The sequence below is a fragment of the Silene latifolia genome, chromosome Y, assembly GCF_048544455.1.
Source record: "Silene latifolia isolate original U9 population chromosome Y, ASM4854445v1, whole genome shotgun sequence".
NCBI lineage: Eukaryota > Viridiplantae > Streptophyta > Magnoliopsida > Caryophyllales > Caryophyllaceae > Silene > Silene latifolia.
In genome coordinates this window covers 148,990,117-149,006,060 of record NC_133538.1, presented here as the reverse complement: position 1 = coordinate 149,006,060, position 15,944 = coordinate 148,990,117, and positions in this window count along the sequence as shown.

Sequence of the window (15,944 nt, the reverse complement as noted above, 5' to 3'; positions counted from 1 at the left end):
TGATATAAGTACTCGATCGACCACCAGTTTAGTCGATCGAGCACTTCCTGTTTGGCAACCCTCTCGATCGACTTGCAGTTCAGTCGATCGAGCCCTTTCGTTCCTCGATCGAGCACCTGTGTCCCTGGATCGAGGGATTTCTGTTTTGACAGCTTTGAAAATTTATTCCTTTTGCTTTAAATTTTCTTTTGGCTATAAAATGTACATTATACGGATATTGTACACTCGCTATGATTGTGAAACGGTTCACACACGTACCATTAAGTTATTTTAAAGCGTATTTAAAGTAACGGATTATAATGGATTAAAATTAAATGATAGAAGCGGTTTTATCACATGAATTTTAATCATTAAAAGGTGGTTTGGATAAATTTAACATAATTACGGAATTATGTCACGAATGAATTTGTTTTTAGTTGATGCATTTTTATTTATCGTTTTGTTGAATGCCTTGAATGCTTTTTATTACGTATTTATTTATTTTTTTGCAAACGGTTGTAACTTAGTGTGGCCTTAGTAGAACGTGTTACCGTAATGATGGAACACGGTCTTGGTTGTATTTTGAGATCTCGCATCTCCGTTTTGGATTTTTCACTTGTAATTACAGTTTTTAATTAGAATGTAAATAGGTTTATATTTGTAATTTTAAATTGTAATTTTTGAGAAGACCAAGGATGGAGACCGGAAGCTCACTCCCGCTACTTGGATCAAGATGGAACATCAAGACAAGCTTCTCGGGTCCAACGGTGGATTCCAAAGTTGTTTTATGTTTTGTTTTACTAGGATAGGCCACACTAGGAATTTTTATTACGTATTGCATTCAATTTTTATTTTCGTAACGATAATATGCATCATATTCCGCCTAAAAACCAAACCACCTAGTAATTGCATGAAAACTGACACATATAGAGGTCACGAGTTAGTTTTCATTGACATTCTCATGTCACACGTTTTAAAGCCATCTTCCAAATAAATTCATTCACGACAGACGCTAGTTATTCGTTCACTTAAAATGAATTATAATTTTGTTGATGGGATCTTCCTCGTATAAACTAAAATTGAGAACGGTCTTTATAGGTCAAACTCCAATGAGTCCCTTCTTCGTCGGTAGGCATAATATGACCCCTTCTACGTCGGGTAAGTTGGAACCGATTGACCTATTTTATCTCAACACTATGGTCACTCGTACGATCCTGTGATTATGGTGGACTATAGATAGGATTTACGGAAATCTATCGACCAAGAGTCATACATAACTTAACACGACACTTATTATTCAACACCCTACACTCACTGTCTCAACAAAGGATTATGAACCACCTGCATATATCAGATCATTACCACACATGTTCTACGAATCACTTGCCATGACTATGACTACCGATGCCTCATCTTAAAACAAGATCAAAATTACTGTAACAACTTCTCACAACTGTGTCCCATCAACAGAATGTCACTATACCATGACAACAACGAAAACATGTACAACGCTCTTTCATATCATACTCTACCCTCATTCCAAAACTTAATCGGTAAGAAACATCGATAACAAAACAACCGTCTATCTCGTACAAAATCGAAACTCACAGGAAGCAACATCAAACAAAACAACAATCTATGTATGACTGGTATGTACTTTCAAAACTCGAATCATAATTATCCCGCCTACTCTACCACAACCGGTGACGGCATCACAACACCGCCACCAACAGCCACACCGCAGTGCGAAAATACCCGCATCACAACACTAAATATCGTGCTCGGATCACCACCCGAGGCACCACAACCACATCGATAGTCATTACAACTGCATACAACTCCCATAAATACTGACTCAGAAAAACTTCTCAGACAAGAAAAACTTACTCAAATCCACTTTACTAAATCATAACACAACATATTTTATGAATTAAACAGATAATAACCTCGTGAATATCATCCCCTTACCATATCACAGATTGACATGTATCATGAATACATACAAGTATAGCCACCATGCCGATCACTCAAATTATTACCTTTTTGAATATCATTCAATTAGATTAGCGTACTCAACATGCATTACAGAATATTCAAATAACAACTTTATGATAATCACACCATGCCACGTCTTGTGAGGTCAAAACCTCACACAAACATTTATATATCACAGACCCGTAATCACATCAAACCAGTCAATCCTGATCACGTAAGTTACCACCTGATAAAAGTTACCTCTTACCCGAGCTTAACTCGTATACACCTCATAACATATTCTCCCATTTGCATATCCATCACCCTCTGCCAAATGTAGCCACTCTATTAATACTCAACTACTAACAACCGCCTCATATAACCACATCTTATACTCTTTCATAACCATACTTATCAATCTGGTCCCTACAAAATCAACCTCTTTAGATTTGCTGCTTTTCTAATATACCGTCACCCTTAACCACTAGTCACAAACCATAACACGACCACTGTCCGGGCATCAAACCTCTTACACTCATCTCTAAACATCACGATTTATTTCCTATCTGTGGTTAGCATCCCAAATAACGAACATCAAATCCATCAACAACACTACCTCAACATTCTTCCCAATACTATCCTTAATTGTGTCATCATCTAACTCTCTACTCAAAATCTCATATCATGCAGATATTCTACCAACTTCTTACTCCTTTAATTCCTCGAAACTCATGATTAATCATGTTGTCCTGAAACTTTTGTATAATCATTAACTTACTTACTCTTGATAGTATCATATATCTCGACGATTCCTTACTTTTATGTCACATAACTCCGGTCAACATTTTCCTAGTTTTACTCCCCTTATTCTTTTCTTTTACACTCGACAAAATCAATTAACCATTCAACTCCTTATCCCTTCTACCTAACTCTTTAGTGTTCCGGTTACTTTCTCATTGCTCCAACACCCACATCTCATTATTTCATATCGATATCATCTCACTCTTTCTTACCATAAAATATTCTCTTATTATGCCATTAATCACCCTTGCCACTAATCCATCCATAGAATCAACGTTTACTGTTTGACAATTGCATCTCCTTTGTACATCTCTAGAAATTAAAATTCCTTTCATACCGTTAATTGCCCAAGGAAATCCCACAGTGGTTCCACCTCTTAATAAACCAAATCTCCCCAAACTCACTCACTGTCTACAAATCCACCTCGCGACATGTCTCCACAAAGTTCACTATATACCACTCTTCTCAACCCCTTTAAAACGAACTTTCACTATGTATATTCTTAACCCACACAACTCCTAACCATCCCCCTCCATGATTCTTTACACATCTCAAGCTGCCACCATTTGCGTCCCTCTTTTCAATCTTTTCATTCTCACGTTCCATAAACTCACATCATCCCTTGCCCACATTCATTTACTTTTACATTACTCAACATACAAACATATCGCTCATCTCATCTCACAAAACATGCTCTATGTCTCAATAAACCATACCAATCTTCCTTTTCTTTTTCCACTATCTATCACAACACATATAACTTATATCCTCCCATCGAACTCCTACTCACCACAGGTGCCACTCACTTTACCATAAGATTGGGTAACTTACGTATCAAGACCAACATACATGTAAGACAATGCATAAAGAAGTAAAATAACATCTTTGAATTAAACATAATATGCAACGAAGTCAAAAGATAAGCATATGACCCAAAACAGGGGTCACTAGATCGAGTACAGCCCACTCGATCGAGTAAGTGACTTACTCGATCGAGTAGGTGAAGATCAGAAGCACGTAAAACAAATTACCAGGGCAACTCGATCGAGTAACTAACGTACTCGATCGAGTCCCCCCATACTCGATCGAGTGCCAAGGCTACTCGATCGAGTACCTACGCATTTCTCAGCACTGTCCAGTTTTCATAAAACAGTCATAACTCACTCATTTCTTGGTCGTTTTGGGCGTGTGACCTATCGTTAGAATCGTAAAAGAACAGGATATCACCTCCAATTGGAATCACATTAAAATCATTTATGCAGCTCGAGTTATAACAGTTTAAAGACAACTTTGCTATAATCAGACGACATAACTATTTGATTTTTACTTCCAAACAACTTAAACAACAACAAAGCAAACAAAACCAATCCAAAACTCATAACACCAGTATTCCTAATCATATGTTACTATTTTCAAAAGCCAAGCAACAACATTCATCATATACATAGATTGTTTAACTCGTCAATCACGATTTACCCACATGCTTTTATTTTATAACTTTACGTACACAATAACATAATATACGACATAAAATCCCCTATTCACATGTTACTAACATTGCAACATTATGCAATCCATTACCCACATAAACATGCTCCACACATGAATTTCATATTCTTATGCAATTCCTTACTTAATCTCTTCCAACCAATTCATCCATTACAGCTACACACTTCTTACCACATATACACATGAACAATAGTGAACAAGTACATAAACTTATCATACAACTTTATGCAAACAAAATATACGCATACGACACAACATTCCTATGCACATGTTATTATTATGCCACATTACGAATCATCCATCCTGCAACATCATCATTCATCACATATTATCACATATGAACTACTTCCTTTTTCTACCACATCATTCATCATTCTCATATACTTTTCCTACAATTCAAAACAACATTGTAAACCATCATGCTTTCAATCAACAAACACGAAATCACATCATCACCATCTTTTCTACACATTCCCCATTCTCCATACACATACATCCACTGATTCATGCCACACATCACCATATAGGTACACAATTCACAAGATAAACACATAGCGATCCTGACTCATTTCCCATGGTGACCGGTTCAAAATTGTAGGGCGAGTTCGCGACTTTAGGACGTCTCCCAAGTCTTTGCATTAGCTCCTACAACCTTTACCCCAGGTTCATTTTAATTGACTCCCTATATTCATTGGATTTATTGGTTACGGGTTTCAGGATCGTCGCTCTGATACCATTTGTAACACCCCATACTCCAAGTGCCTTACCAGGACCACTCAGGTATAAGGATGCCACCATCTCGGTTACCCGAGGCATGATATTCATAAGACAATAACGAAACAACTTTAAATAATATAAGTTTAGTGAAAGGTTACAACTGAAACCAAATACCAAAATACGATACATATTCTCAAAACCAACTGTCTCTACCGAGTTAACGAAATGTTATAAAACTAGTAAAGCTACAAATGAAAACTTCTATCGTCGAGACGGTGGCACATCCCGGCTATCCCGATTAACTCAAACTCCGCTCAATTATCGCTCACCATCCCCGAATGGATCACCGCAGTTTTTACAAAATAACAACCGGGTCGATCTAATCACACAACTTATATATATCAACAATACGATAAATGATGACTTACACCGTCACACACACACACAATCACACCAGTCCCATCAATCTCAATCACCGACCGTCCACCGAACCACCAGCTGGGGGGACCGCACCGTTCCCACCTAAGCCCCGCTCATCATACCGAGCGATAACCCCGTCCATTAATGTGCACATCCCCTTCCGTGGCGGGTTCCACGAAGGGCGAAACTAGGCGTGAAGCCACTCCCGCAAGTGACCCCACTCAACCGAGAACGCATCTCGAGAACCAGAGACAAACAATCACAATCACAATCACAATACAATTACGATATTAAACAATCAATCTCAACACATCAACAATCATCTCATTATGGGACTAATACCGAGTAGGAAATCCTACCCGAAAGCACAACAATCGGACGGTATCAACAAAATATCAAAAAGCCTCTTCTACAAAACCTTCTCCTATCATACAAACACATAGACACTACCAAATCACAATCTACACAAAAACCCCCAAATCCCCATATTAGGGTTTAACCAACTTTAAGGAAAAACTATAAAAACGGTACATAGATCTTACCCTCGACGCAAGGATCTCAACGGTATAACGAAAGGTGACATCCGACCTTCCAAACTCCGGGATTTGCTAACAATGCGATTAAAGTGATGAACGTACTTTGCTTTCTCTCTTGACAGTAATTTATGTTTTGAAAAGTGTTTAAGAATGATGACGGAAGTATTATATACCTTAATCGCATAATTAACAAAACCCGAGAAATAACTCCCCGTAAACCGGCTACTCGATCGAGTAGCTAAGGTACTCGATCGAGTGCCCCTTACTCGATCGAGTATCATAGTTACTCGATCGAGTACCCAACAGGTCAGAAACTATTTTAAAACGCAACTCACCCTTACTCGACAGAGTAAGGCCTACTCGATAGAGTACCCAGAGACTTATAAGTACGGAGTATTACACAAACTCGGTATCTCCTCAGGAAAAACATCTTCGAACTCTCCCACCACAGATATCTCAGAAGCTGTCGGTGGCTCTACTCGGTGGTCTCTCACATGACAGAGAATCAAGGGACACTTCTTCCATAAACCTGACTTTAAAGTCATCACAGCTATAAACCTACACTTAGGCTTTACCACAAACCCTCTATAGGACACCCTAACACCCGTGGGACCCTCTAAGGACACCCTATTTTGCCGACAATCTATCTTGGCATCATACTTACCCAGCCAATCCATCCCGACAATCACCTCGAACCCACCCATAGGAAACTCTAACAGGTCTACTGGTAAATCTACCCCTCCAACTACCATGGATACTCCCTTATACCATTTGAGACACGACACAGACTCCCCCGAAGGTATGAACACATCATCTTTTACAACCTCAAACCTTCCCAAACCCATAGACACAGCATGACTCTTAGACACAAAAGAGTGTGTAGCCCCTGAATCAAACAAAACAAAGGACGGTACGTTATGAACAAGAAAGGTATCGGTAACTACATGAGCATCATCTTGTGCTTCCTGCTTGTCCATCATGAAAAGCTTCCCACTGTTTTTCTGTCCTCCACCCTGAACTGAAGCATTAGAGGTACTTGGCTTGGCTGTCGAATCCTGGGTGGCGCTGTTGTTCTGGCGCTGATATGATCCACCACCACTGCGGTTGTAACCGCCCTGGTTGCCTTGTCCACCTCTGTTGCCCCATGAACCTCCCGGTCGGTTACTAGCAAAACTCTGAGTCGGCTCCTGAGAAAAATTCCCTGACCGAGCTCCTGAACCAGTGCCGGGCTTGTAGCTCGTGCATTCCCGTCTTTTGTGGCCTATCCCACCACAGTTGAAGCATGTAAGGTTAGAGTTGTCACTCACACTCCGACCTCCATTCTTTCCCCAACCACGAGATCCTCCCGAGAAACTAGCTCCACCGGAAAAAGCCTTAGCATGGTTGAAGTTCCCCTTCTTGTTGGTCAACTGACTGTTGCTTCCATTGTCAGCCTTCCTCTTTTCCGCGGCAGTCTTCTCATCGATCTCTCTTGAGAGATCTACCATTCTCTCAGCTTGACCCGCTCTCAGATACACTTCCTTGAGGTCAGTAGCAACACCGGCTGGCATACGACTCACGATCTTAGCAGATAAACCCCTCTCAAAACGGAGCGCCAAACCTCTCTGTCCTAGCTGCATGTCCTCAACATAACGAGATAGCTCCAGGAACCGATGATAGTAGTCAGTGACTATCATCTCATCAGTCATGGTGAAGGAATCAAAGTCGGATCTCATATTGTGTCGGATATGCTCCAGCACAAACTGCTCCCTCATAGCACTCTTCAACCCAGACCAAGGAATAGCTCATTCAGCCTGGTAAAAAGCTCTAGCATCTTCCTTGACGTTTTGCCACCAAACTGCAGCTTCACCTCTTAGGTAGTACACTACCTACTCGACGATCATGTCTTCGGGGCACTTAACCAATTCCATGAGAGCTTCGATCTCACGGTGCCACTTCTCGAGTAGATTTGGTTCACCTATCCCATCATATGTGGAAGGGTTGAAGCGAGCAATGATGATGCTGAGCTGAGTAGCATCCATCGACTTCTCGTTCCCCTTTCCCACATTTTTAAGAGCTTCAAGGAGAGCCTCTTGTTGCTCAATCATGCGAGCAACCTCATCAAGAGTAATCTCCAAAGCTTGGATCTGCGCGGGAGTTATTTTGGGCGGCATTTTGAGCTGACAAGAAACAAGGAAACGTAAACACAAAAGCCTACGGCTCAAAATGTAACAACCTTCCGCCAAAGGAACACTCGGCCGAGTATACAATCATACTCGGTCGAGTAACGACTACTCGGTCGAGTAACGACTACTCGGTCGAGTATCCTAGATACTCGGTCGAGTATTCGACTCCAGAAGCAAACGTCAAAAACTCAAAAACAACACTCGGTCGAGTAAAACAACACTCGGCCGAGTAGTGACTACTCGGTCGAGTATACTTACTTACTCGGTCGAGTTATCACATACTGATAGCCACCGCTACTCACCGCCCAACAATACTCGGTCGAGTGCTTGGTTACTCGGCCGAGTGCTCCTACTCGGCCGAGTACCTGCTTCCGCTTCTACAGAGTCACGCAATAGACAGTATACGACAAAGTCCTCTATCATGCTCACTATTCCCACAGCAAATACATAACATCAAGAACTTAAATGCCACGTTATAATCATACCAACATACAATTCATGCATATTCTAAATCCAACAGAACAAACATTCACAAACCCGTCACCTCCACCATTTCTCCAATCACCACACTTACAAATTTCAACACATACCCTTTCAATTATCAACTATTACCAGCATGCATCTTCACATACATGTACATATAAAACCCAACTCTCATCACACTTCCCCCATGTTACCGGCTCGAGTTAATGAGGGCCAATTTGCGACTCCGGGACGTCTCACGAGTCTTTGCGGTAGCTCCAAACAACTCTCCCCGAGTTCATTTTATTTAGACTCCCTAGGTTCATTAAATTCATTTGTTTAGGTGCCGGAATCTTCAGCTCTGATACCACTTTGTAACACCCCCTCCTACCATGAAAGTTTGTTACCATCTCGGTTGCCTGAGGTTAGTACATATCAAAAGCGTCTGAACTGAGCACATTTATTAAAGTACTGTAAAGTATAAAGTTTACAACATCCAAATCCAAATACTGATTCAACAAAATACAACTCCAATGTCTGACAATAAAGGAAATCAAAATAAGACTCAGACGGTGATGCTATGACTGGTGATGACAACACTTCCATGAATGTCCCCAAGCTCACACTAGCAATACCTCGCTTTGCCTCCACCATCCCCGAATGGATCACCGTAGATTCCACAAACAACAACGGGGTCGGTATTACTCAATCAATATAAGACAACAAACGAAATAATCAATCGATCATCGTCCAATCCCAATCTTCCGTTCTCACATCAGAATCGACTACACACCGAAGTGTGTAGCCCTGCCAGATTACCCATCGCAACAGGTAATCCTCGCCGCCAGTGGGTGACCGCAACCGATCCCACCTAGTCCAGCTCCTCAACGAGCGACAAACAATCCCTGTCCCTTAATGTGCACATCCCCTCCCGTGGCGGGTTCCACGGAGAGCGAACTAGGGTGTGAAGCCACTCCCGCAAGTGACTCCACCACAATCACAATCACACGACATCACAGCCGTCACAACACCCTCACACCAACATCGTCACGACAATCTCCATACTCCGATGATCAACAGATAACAATAATCACACAACAAACATGTCTTAACAAAGAACAGTAACTGAGTGGGGAAACCCTACCTTAGCAATCAACAGTGGAATGAACTCGAACAATCAGAAAGGCTCTTCTACGAAGTCTTCTCCTATACCATAATCATATAACACAATTACACATTGCACAACCCCCATATTCCCAATTCCGCAAATGTACACAGTAACCCCAACGAATACGAATAACATAGAAATAGAACTTACCAACAGTAGAATGAGGAATTATACGCAAGAACTCCGAAGATTACACACACAACAATGCTATGGGATGATTAGGGAGTGATTAGGGAGAGATTAGGGTTAACGTAGAAATGATGAAGTTGAAATGATGTTTTAAAAACTGACGCGGGATATAAAAATAATCTTAAACACTCCCTAATCAACCGTCAAAATAACACTCGCTAGACCAAATACTCGGTCGAGTAAAGTTATACTCGGCCGAGTATCCTCTACTCGGTCGAGTATTCACTATACTCGGCCGAGTATTCATCGGCAGAAGCAAAACAACCCACAACAACAACACTACTCGGCCGAGTAGGCTCTACTCGGTCGAGTAGTCACCAAAGAAAATCCGTAGTATTACATTATAAATTAGAACCGTGGGTTTGACCTGTCACTTGACCTTTGAGAGGCTTGGAGATGAGGGATTATATCGATGGAATTATAACTACATGAGGTTTGACTAAAGATTTGCAATGAGTAAGAGAGAGTGTTGAACCTGGAACATAGTCATTTGCGGAATATAGTAATGACCATATGAGAGCACACTATGAGGTTTGATAGTTGAACTTCAGGACGATGTTCTCTTTTAGGGAGAGTGGATGTAACAATTCAGAAATTAAGGAAAGAGAAAGTACAGAATATGAAGAAGTAATGAGAGTTGAACAAAGAACCTAGGGATGAGTGTGATGTTTATAAAAGAACGTATACGGCAGACAAGCATGTGAGGCGAGAAAGAGTGGATGAGAATAAGTGATGAGACTTGAGAAAGGAGAGAGTCGGGCGAACTTCGGGGACGAAGTTCATTTTAAGGGAGGAAGGATGTAATACCCCATATCTTATTACCTTGGTCAAAGGCTAATCAATGGTAAATGAGTAAATATATTTTATAAATTATATTATATTGCATTTATACGAGTTATGAATGAGACGGAATTATAAAATAATAATAATAATAATAATAATAATAATAATAATAATAATTAGTTAGTAATGATAATTTTAACAATATATGATACATGTATATATATATATATGTATATATATATATATACATATATATATATATATATATATATATATATATATATATATATATATATATATATATATATACATATATATATATACATATATATATATACATATATATATATGTATATATATATATACATATATATATATACAACCATACTAAAGACCCTATATCTACTCCACTCACCTTATCCACCCACCTTGTCCAAAAACAATCCACCACCAAGATTTTAGAAGAGAGAAGAAGAGAGAAAGGGAGAAAAGAAAAGGGAGATTTGTCCCTCGGCCTCGAGATCGTAAGGTAATACCATATTAAGACGGGTTTTTACCCCTCTTACCGTGACTGACCTAGGGTGATAGTGGGTGGTTGTGTTGTGGGTTGAGTGGGGAGTTGTGGTGGTGGTCATGGGTGATGGAATGGGTGGCGTTAGGTTGTCGGAAATGGGCTGTTTTGGGGAGGGTGTCGTGTAGTACGTTATCGTTGTTGTCGGCTTCTTATTGTTGGTGCCTTGGTTGAGGGCTGGTGGTTGGGTCCACCGTGGTCAGGGGAGACACGGTGGTAGCTGGTGTCGGTTGTGGTGGTCGGTGGTGGCTGCATTGGTGGTTATGGTGGTGTTAAAGGACGGGTGTCGGGTGTGTAATGTTTGTGTTGTTGTTGTCCTGCTTTGTTGTTGTTGTTGTTGCTGCGGCTTTAGGCGCTGGCCGTGAACCACCATTTCCAGTGGTGGTGTCCCACGGTGGCAGCAGTAGGTGGTAGTAGGTGGCGGTGGTTGTCGTGGATATAGAGGGTGTTCGGGTGTGAGTACGAGTCGGGATTTGAATTTAATTATATTAAAGTATATAATGGTAATTTAATTATATTTAATTAAATGTATTTAATTATTTATTTCGGTGATGTTTTGTGGAAGAATATTATTATTCGGATTACTTACGGAGTATGCTAAAAGATAGGTTTATCCTACTCAGTTTCGATATTGTGTATATTTGCTAAATAAGTCATTTATCATTAATTGCATGGAATGAGTCGGTAATTGGCAAGTTATATGGTATCTTGCATATTGGTGTTGTTTTGTATGTTAGAGGACATGGTTGGTTTTTTGTTGTTGAGGAGACATGAGGCGGTTGGGAAACCGTCTCACGCTCGGGTCGCCTCTTAGAGCTTCCTACTCCAAGAGGGATGGGCACATTAATGACTTGAGTTTGGAGGGACTTGTGTAGTTGAGACAAGACGTCTGGCAGGGGACCCGGTTGGCTTCCGGGCCCGGGACGTCTGGGCGTGTCCTGGTACCTATTTGTGAGTTATGGTGTCGTGGGTGTGTCCTTTGTAACACCCGTGAATTTCTCATTTTGACATTTATAATTTATTTAACCGTTCAATTACTTTACTTTATGTTTTAAAGTATTTAATTAAATTTATTTCGTTTTAAACGTGATTTTCTACCGGTTACATTTTAAGCTTGTTTATAAAAGAATATATATATTTTAGTCGGATAATAATAGTAACAATAATAAATTCCGTCTAAGTAATAGATATATTTCCGTTTAGCAAAGATCGTCACATTTCTCTTATAAGGTCTAAATTAATTCGGACCAACCCGATTTCGACACACACACCCCCCACCTACTTTATTACACACTACACTTATTATTATTATTATTATTATTATTATTATTATTATTATTATTATTATTATTATTATTATTATTATTATTATTATTATTATTATTATTATTATTATTATTATTATTATTATTATTATTATTATTATTATTATTATTATTATTATTATTATTATTATTATTATTATTATTATTATTATTATTATTATTATTATTATTATTATTATTATTATTATTATTATTATTATTATTATTATTTTTATAATTACCTTATTCCCTCCCCTACCCGTCACTTTACCCTACCCCATTTCCTTTCTTCCTTTGCGCGTCACCTACTGCAACAACAACAATCAACAACAAATCGCCATTTTTCCTTCCAAGCTTCGAACCCCGATTTCTCCCCCATTGCTCAACCAAATTCAATAAATTTTACACCATTAGCTTCCTCTTCTCGTTCTCCTCCTCCGTATGTAAGAAAGAGCCGGCCTTTCTTCATGTTTCATTTCGTCCGTCTTTCAAAGGATGCGGTTTTCGAGCTTTTCTGTGCCATTTTTGGGTTTAAGATCATCCTTGGGCGATTCCTTGGACTTTCAGAGATCAAAAATAGGTAACGGTGATAGGTTACTCGACAAGTATTCGAAATTTTACTCTATATGTCGGTATTGAGTGCTTGTTTGCTGTGTTTGACTCTTACATATTAGAAAGCATGAACCTTGGTGCAATTTTCGTGTTATTATAGTATATGTCAAATTTATACTAGATTTACATGTTATTGTGAAGAAAGTTTGTGTCTTTAGGCTTCATGGTGATAATGGTGCACGAAATGGGTAATTCAAAGGAGTGAATTTCTTGTTTTCAGGCTTTACATTTTGTCTTAAAGTGTCTTGAAATGGGACTGTTTTAGGGCGGTAATTCACCTTAGTGTTGGGCTGTTTTGGGGACGTTTACTATGGTGGCCATGTAGGCTGTTTTACTCAGCGGAAAGGGAGCAGGGGTAGTATGTTACAACCCGTCAAATATGTCCGTCTCAACCTTGCTTACACTCCCTTGTTATTTTGACCCGTGTGGACTGTTTGAACTCTGTTTTGGAGCGATTTGTTTGTGGTCCTTTTGGGACTGTTTTGGGACAGTCACGGTAGAGGTTGTCGGGACGAACTTTGGAAGGGTTACATTCTGTTTTGGGGCTGAGTGCGGCTGTTTTAAGTCGTATTGTCGTCGTAAATTTCCGTCTCCTTTATACTTAAAGGCTTCTTGTATCGCTTACTTGAATGGGTGCTTTGGATGAGGGATTGTGTCGTGTGTTGGACTGCTTTTGGAGGATGGGTCACGGTGGGGCTGAACAGGGCGCCATGGGTCACATTGGTGTTAGCCACGACCCATGGTTGGTGCGAGAGGATGGTGACTCGAGTTCATGAAAATGGTTGAATACCTTGTGACTCTTTATGCTTTCACTCTAGTTGTCTTCATAATTTTGATGACTTAAGTTTTGGGCTTACCACAAAATTCTAGTTGGACTCACCATGTATATTTTGTTGGACTTGTATGAGTAAATAGTTTGGGCCAACCTTATGCTTAGTAGTAGGCTCATGAAGGAATTACTTGTGTGGATCTTCATTTTAATCCGTAAATTTTCTTTGACGTAAATTATTCACTACTACTTGTGATGTTTTATTTAACCGGCATGTATAATTGTAAAATGAAATGTTTATTTTATATCTTACAAGTATGAAAAGATGATTATAATAATTACTTGTAAGAGTCGTGTTCTTGTAGAAATGTCATGATATTATCATATATGCTTGGTTTACATTTACGCCTTACTTGTGCCGTTACGCAAGTATTAGTTTACGCCGCTCTCGTGCCGTTCGGGGGGGTTGGTTGATTTATGTTTTTCCCGCCTCTTTGGATTGTTCCGCCGATTGTGGGTCACCTCATACCGTATTCTGGTGACAATGCCTTTATGCTATACATTTTGCTTGACTTGTCTTTACGCCTCTTTCGGACTTTACGCCGATTGTGGGTGTAGCTCATATTTTTCCGCCTCTTTCGGACTTTCGCGATTGTGGGTTCTCGACTTCCGTTACGTCGATCGAGTCTTGGATGCGGACTGTTCGCCGCATGTCGAATCGGGGACCGTTCTCGCCCCGAGTGTCGACCAGATTTAGACTAGGGACCGAGTCTTGGGAGTACCATTGTCGTCCCTACCGGGGGAATTATATATTGATATATGAGAAGTAAAGGTCTTGCTTGGTTATAGATATTGGTATTTGTCTGTTGTTCGTCTTGGTCCTATCGGATACTAGGGGTGAGCTATAAGCCCTCTAGTTGCGATATGATCGTCGGGATTGATGTTCCCATCCGTTCTTATGGTGAGATGCAAGCCATAAGTATGAATGTGACATTAGTAGCCACGTACCGTGCAATGTTTGCTAAGTGGTTTTCGAAATAATGGCTACGGTTTCTAATCTCATATCTATGTTGTAATTCCTTGAAATGCGTACTTTTGCATAAATGACCGTATTCTTGTCTTTCATATTATTTAATTGTCTCACATGATTAGTTGAATCTCCATTATGCTAATATTGATCTATCATATTCCATCTCATTTATTTGTCATGCTTAAATATAAACTTGATATTCATATCTTTTGTAAGTATCTTACATGACTTACCTATTTTAGTTCTTTGTTATGTTCGTTTCGACATTTTGTGGCTGGGAGAACCTTGAGTTACTCCCCACTGACTGTGGCGTTCATGTTTACATGAATGACAGGTATTAGTTGGTGCATTCATGGGGTGAAGACATGTGTGAGCTAGCGAGCACTTTGGCCTTTCTGTCGATTTATTAGGATTGTTTAGACTCACCTTTTATTGTACTGTCATTCGAGGGATATGTTTTCCCTCACCTTGACTATCACGTTTGTATAATTTAAACTTTATTTCCGCATTCTTTATTTATGTTTTGGATTTTGATGAACCCGCGCTTTAAATTTTAAAAGTTTCAAAAATTTCCTAATTTCCGCTTGAATTTATAAGTTATATTTTCCGCTTTATCACGGGGTGTCACAGTTGGTATCGGAGCCTATGTTGCTCCCGACGCACACACGTGTACCCCGAACTTAAATAAGAACTTGACCATAAATAATGAATGAGAGATGGGTAGACTTAAGGACCTAAGGTGGTAGTCTTTAATGTGTTTGCTCTTTGTTAGGTTCTAACATGTTTGTTGATTGTCATTTAATAATTGTTGTGCCCTTGGAATAATTACCGTAAACCTACCAACGTGAAGAACAAGATTTGGTGCCTATAACCAAGGATTGAAGATTTGTTCAACCTTTGAATAATGCTTCTACTTCCTCGAAGATGTTTCTCATTCTTGGGGTATCTTACCTTT